This window comes from Artibeus jamaicensis, unplaced genomic scaffold (assembly GCF_021234435.1).
Source record: "Artibeus jamaicensis isolate MK-2021 breed Jamaican fruit bat unplaced genomic scaffold, CSHL_Jam_final contig_469, whole genome shotgun sequence".
Taxonomy (NCBI): Eukaryota; Metazoa; Chordata; class Mammalia; order Chiroptera; family Phyllostomidae; genus Artibeus; species Artibeus jamaicensis.
Window position 1 is genome coordinate 1,971,832 of NW_026521847.1, and position 6,515 is coordinate 1,978,346.

The 6,515-nt window shown below is 41.7% G+C and overlaps 1 pseudogene; it reads right to left on the minus strand.

Moving 5' to 3' along the window:
• Positions 1–5,131: 5,131 nt before the first annotated feature.
• Positions 5,132–6,296, minus strand: LOC119057984 (acyl-CoA (8-3)-desaturase-like; annotated as a pseudogene).
• Between the last annotated feature and the right edge of the window lie 219 nt (positions 6,297–6,515).

Genomic DNA, 6,515 nt, shown 5'->3' on the forward strand with positions numbered 1-6,515 from the left:
GGAAGAATTAACATCATCCAAAAGGCCATACTACCCAAAGCAATTTACAGATTTAATGCAATACCTACTAAAGTACCAATAGCATATTTCACAGACATAGAACAAACACTTCAAAAATTTATATGAAACCATAAACGACCCTGAATAGCAGCTGCAATTTTGGGAAAGAAGAACAAAGTCGGAGGGATCACAATACCTGACACCAAACTGTATTACAAGGCCACTGTAATCAAAAGAGCCTGGTGCTGGCATAAAACCAGGCACATAGACCAATGGAACAAAACAGAGAGCCCAGAGATAAACCCAATTCTCTATGGGCAATTAATATTCGACAAAGGGGAACAGTTACATAAAATGGAGTAAAAACAGCCTCTTCAACAAATGGTGTTGGGAGGACCAGACAGCTATGTGCAAAAAAAATGAAACTTGAGCACCAGCTTACAGCATACACAAAAATAAATTCAAGGTGGGTAGAAAGAAGACTTAAATATAAGCCGTGATACCATTAAAGTCCTAGAGGAGAACATTGGCAGGAAAATCTCAGATATTTCACACAGCAACATTTTTACTGATATGTTCCCTAGAGTAAGGGACATAAAGGAAAAAATAAACAAATGGAATCTCATCAAAATTAAAAGCTTCTCCATGGCTAAAGAAAACAGTATTAAAATAAAAAGAGAACCAACTGTATGGGAAAACATATTTGCCAGTGATACCTCAGACAACAGTTTAATCTCCAAAATATACAAAGAACTTACATGACTCCACTCTAAAAAGACAGGCAACCCAATTAAAAAATGGGCAAAGGACTTGAACAGACATTACTCCAAGGAGGATATACAGAGGATCCAGAGACACATGAAAAGATGCTCAATATTGCTAGCTATCAGAGAGATGCAAATTAAACCACAATGAGATACCACTTTACACTGGTCAGAATGGCTATCATAAACAAAGCAATGAACAACAAATGTTGGAGAGGCTGTGGGGAAAAGGGGACCCTAGTGTACTGTTGGTGGGATTGCAGACTGGTACAACCACTATGGAAAACAGTATGGAATTTCCCCAGAAAACTAAAAATGAATCTGCCTATTGACCCAGCAATTCCACTTCTGTGATTATGTCATAAGAACCCTGAAACACCAATCCAAAAGGACCTACACCCCAATGTTCATAGCAGCACAATTTACAATAGCCAAGAGTTGGAAGCAACCTAGGTGCCCATCAGTAAATGAATGGATCCAAAAACTATGCTACATTTACACAATGGAATTCTATGCAGCAGAAAGAAAGAAGGAGCTCTGACCCTTGCAATAGCATGGATGGAACTGGAAAGCATTATGCTGAGTGAAATAAGCCAAGTGGTGAAAGACAAATACCGTATGGCCTCACCTTTAACAGGAACCTAAACAACAAAACAAACAAGCAAGCAAAATATAACCAAAGACAATGAAATAGAGAACAGGCTGAAAAGGACCAGAGGGGAGAGGGGAGGAAATTTCATGGGAAAAGGGGAAGCATTCACAGGAACGAGTATAAAGGACACATGGACAGAACTAACAGGGGTGGAAATGGGAGGGAGGTGGGGAGCACTGGGAAGGTGGGCTGGGATGGGAGTAAAAGACAGAAAACTATACTTGAACAATAATTAAACTAAAAAATTTGAATAAGGCTTTAAAAAATATGTATGTTGTGACACCATAAAAGTTCTAAAGTAGAACATAGGCAGGAAAGTCTCAGATATTACACAGAGCAGTATTTTCACCAATATGTCCCCTAGAGCAAGAGACATAAAAGAAGAAATAAATAAATTGGACTGCATCAAAATAAAAAGCTTCTGCATGGCTAAAGAAAACAGCATTAAAATAAAAAGAGAACCATATGTATGGGAAAACATATTTGCCAATGATATCTCGGACGAGGGTTTGGTCTCCAAAATTTATAAAGAACTCACATGACTCCAATCCAGGAAGACAAACTATGCAATTTAAAAAATGGGCAAATTTTTTAAATTTTTTATAAAAGGGCCAAATGTAATTTCAACTTCTTGACAGTTAAGGAGTAGTTACATTTTCACAGTTCTTAAATTATTTCGGTCCTTTGAAGGCAGCTGTGAGGCTGATGTGGCCCTCGGTGAAAATGAGTTTGACAACCTACTTTAAGCACATTAAATAGGCCTAATTGGTTCCAAAACTTCTTTTATAAAAGAGGGAGAAAACGTTCTTGAGATATTCCAGGGACCCACTGGAATAAGTCAAAGCCATTTCTTAGTTAAAAAAATCTCTTAAAAATTAAACTTTGGGAAGACTGTTAAACAAACTTAACCAAAAGAGTGTAATCTAATTTTTTTGTAAAATAACACATTTTTAATAGTAATAACTTCAAGAGACATTAAACTTAAAACCAGTTTTCACATCAAATAACTGTCCAGACTACAGGAGCCTGCTTAATTTATAGTGTTTACTTTCTTTGGGCCAATAAAATATATACCTTAATTTTGCCATCTGGAGGCAGAAAACATACTGCATATAATACACAGACAAACAAATAAGACATTTAGACCATTCAAATGAAGACTATACACATAATTTGATTTACTAATTTGGGCAGAGAAAGCACACAATGTTTTCATTTGCTTTTTTGTTTTGTTTTGTTTTTTCCCTCTACACAATCCTTTTACAGCTTTCCTAGTCCTTTCTAACTCATCCAGATACTGGAACAATCTACTTTCAATATTATTTCCTTCAAAAAATATTGCCATAATTTACACCCTTTATTACTAAAGCCATACATTTTCCCTAACTTATATGTAAATAATTAGCATTCTTTAGATCGACAAATTCATGAATAGATTTCATAAATCTTATCCTGTTTACTAGATCTTCAGCAAAACAATTTTACCTAGTCTAAAATGCAACCTACACCTCTCCTTTCCAAAACAGAAACAAAAACAAAATCTAAAGCAAAGGCAAAATTTCAAGAAGGGATTAGGGCTAGAGTTAGAATTTCATATCTCTATTTTTCTAATTTAAGCTCACCCTCCAACCGCCATACTCTTGCTTTGGCTTCTTTTTCCTTTTCCTCCATGTATGTCCTCTGCAAGGCCCACAGGAACGTTGAGGGTGTATTCCCAATACTGGTGCACTACCCTGGGTTTACCCCTGCTATTTCCAGGGTTACCCTCTGGCCTCCCCCACCTGGCATGTTATCACATGCAGTCTACCCCACAGGGATATTTTCCCAAATATCCTGTTCATGATGTTGATTTTAGCACAGGAGCCCCCAAACAGGGAGCTGCTCAAGTGATCATCATATTCTGGAACAAAACACCCAGTGGGCTAGCAGATGTGTACATGCTCTTTATTACTCACATTACATGGGGAGTGCCCTGATGGCAGCAGGCTGGTGTGAGAGAGACTGCACCTCCTCTAGTCTGAGGATTCTTATAAGGGGTCACAGCCCTACATGAGCTGAGCTCCCAGGCACTGCATTATGCCAGGCTTCATAATTCTAAGCATCAATGCCTCCTTTCTAAATCTTGCTCAAAACATTCAGCTGCTCCATCTCCCTCCAGCCTGGAAACTCTGAGGTTTGCAAGTGAGGATGGAGAAGGCACTGAGAAGTGGACCAGTAAGATGAGCTCACCCCTTTCCTGGATGGAACTTTATTGCTAAATCTCTTCTGATTTCTAGGCTCAACTGGTCCTCCCTATTCTTTTAACACCTTCCTGACTTCCTCTTTGCTCATCAACTATCTGTGTCTATACCAAAAAACAAAACATAACAAAACTAACATCCCTGCTCCAAAAGTTTCATCCCTTCTTCCAGGGGACTTGTGTGGTTCCCCCCCCCCTTTGGGTCACAGACCTGCCTAGAACATAAAGGAGAGGAGTTTGAGCCAAAGCCTTTATCTCTTCAAACTGTGAAGGTATAATAAGAAACTAGGAAAATTCCTGGGCAAGTGAAATGGGGAAACCAATAAGAGAAAATTAAACAAGGTCAAACACTTTGAACAACTTACAGCCAGGTGGTGAATTGCAAGACCTTATCTCTCCTAACCAAGGACACCTGAGAACAACTGGTTCATACCTCTCCTCCCTAACCATAGAATATATAGCTTAAATCTCCTGGTCTGGGAAAACATAGAACAGAGTCCCAATTAATGTCATTTGTGCCAGTTAACCCTATGGACAAATGAAGTCAAGGGAACAAATAACGAAAACTCATTAAAAACCAGATAGACCCAAGATAAAAGTAAAACAGTACAGCAGAACAAAGAATATTCTCAAACCCCACTATGCGCTTATTTTGACACAACAGCATATTAAAAATGCACCTTAAAAGCTGATGACTGTTCTGCTGAAACCCTCCTCAAAGAATCACACCTGTAGAAAATAAGACAAAAAGCTCTCAGGACAAAGACTCAGGGCAGTCTCATATAGGGGTATCCAACCTTTTGGCATCTCTGGGCCACACATTAAGTACATTGTGATGTGTAACCACACACAAAATACTTCATAGTGTTTTAAGTAAATATACTGTTTTGTGTTGGGTCACATTCATAGCCACCCTGGGCTGGCTGCAGCCCATGGACCATGGGCCACAGGTTGGACACCCCTGCTAGAGCATGTCCATGCCTTTTTCCAGGGCATGAACCTTTTTTATTTCCTCCTAAAATCTAAGGTCCCAAGGAGACTTACAGCCAGGACAGCAGTGGGCAGTGACAGCTCAACCCTGGCTTACCCCCTGATCCAGTCTCCAGGGCCCCCTTTTTCTCTGACTTCCCAATGAGCTAAAAGCAGTCCCAGCTTGGCTCACTTCTGTCTCTGTGAACTTCATTTCCCAGTAAGCTAACAGCAACGTTGCCTTGCCTTACTCCTTTCCTATCACACTTCTAAGGAGCCAAAGCAGAGCACTGCCTAGGCTCTCTTCTGTTACTTCTACCCTAAGTCCTTCCTTTGTTTCACGCTCCCCAGCCTTAATAAACAACCTCTCAAAATCACCTGTACTCGTGTTGTGAAATCTTTCCTACATGAAGTCAGGAATCCACACACTACAGGCCTGCCTGAGACAGACCCACTCTGGGCTGGTCCCCGTCTGGTAACAAAGCCAACCCTTTCTGAATATTAGAATTATAGTGGCAGTGTCTCACAAACTCCCCCCAGCTTTGGCTCCAGAGGTTCAGACTTGTGGATGTTGCATGCTTCCTGGAGCTGGGTGGAGATCCGATCCCTGTTCTGGTCATGATCAGTGTGCATAGGGATATGGTTCATCTGTGCCACACACACACACTCCAGTTGCTTTCCAGGAACCCGATCATGAAAAGACCCAAAAGGCCTCTCATTCCCTACAATGACACATAAGTGAGGAAGGTAAAGACATAGGTGATCATCCAGGCCAAGTCAGCCCTCTTCTTCTGCTGGGTAACAAGATAGAAAATATACCACTAGAAGTAGAGAGGCAGCAAGGCTGGGGGCCCAATCAAGAACAAGTATTTGTGCTGGTGGTTCTGACACAAACTTTTTCTTCTGCTTCCAAAGCTCCACAGAGAGGATGTTCCCCAATGCAAAGAAGAAGGGTTTCATGATGATGTCTGGGTTTCATGTTGATGTGTGGGTCTTTGTAGATACTGCGGGGCTTGGCATGGTACTGGAAGTGTACGTGGTTTCACCAGCTGGCAGGAGCCCATCTCAGGTGGCCAATCATGAAATGATGTAGCAGGTTTTTCCACTCAGAGGTCCTGAAAAGAGGTGGCCAGAGTCATGCCACAGCCAGCCTGCTTGGGCCTGAGCTGCACTGAGCAGCACTGCACAATGGGAGATGGACACAGAGGATGTCCCCATGAGCCCCATCCATTCCAATGTGGCCTGTAGCTCCCCGGAACTCATTTGTCAGCCCTTTACTCTTATTGGGCTCAATGCTGGGAGGCTCTGGAGACAGTTTTCTAATCAGGAGAGAGTTACTTCCTCACAAGACCCTTGTTGATGTGGAATGCCAAAAAAGGAATCCACAGCACCCTGCCCTGCATAATGGCTGATATAACTCAGAAGACTCTGGAGGAACTCGCTAATGTTGTGCACCTTCCTCTTGATCACCAGCCACCATTCCTCACTGGGTCTAGACCATTATTCCACATCATCCCAGGTGATATAGAGCAGGGTCCACCCCAGGGCCACTGGTGCCTGGTGACAGCGATCTGTGGGCAGGAGCTGCCAGACACACGCACCAGGGATAGTGCTTTGGGGATAGCACCCATCAGTCTCACGTGCTAGGAGAGTGGGTGTCCTTGTGTGACATGGATTTCAGCTCCTGGGGTCCATGGCATTATGGACAAGAGAAAAACTCACATAAAATACCAAATTCTGTGGAGGAAAAGGGATGGTGCAGCTTCTCTCTAAAGAGGAGAAAAAAACCTCAGAGCACCTCGACCACTCTCCAGAGGAGAGCACCTCAATCCCTACCTTGACAGACTTTTTTCTTTTTAATTTTTATTTAGTTTTTTTTTCAAGTACATTT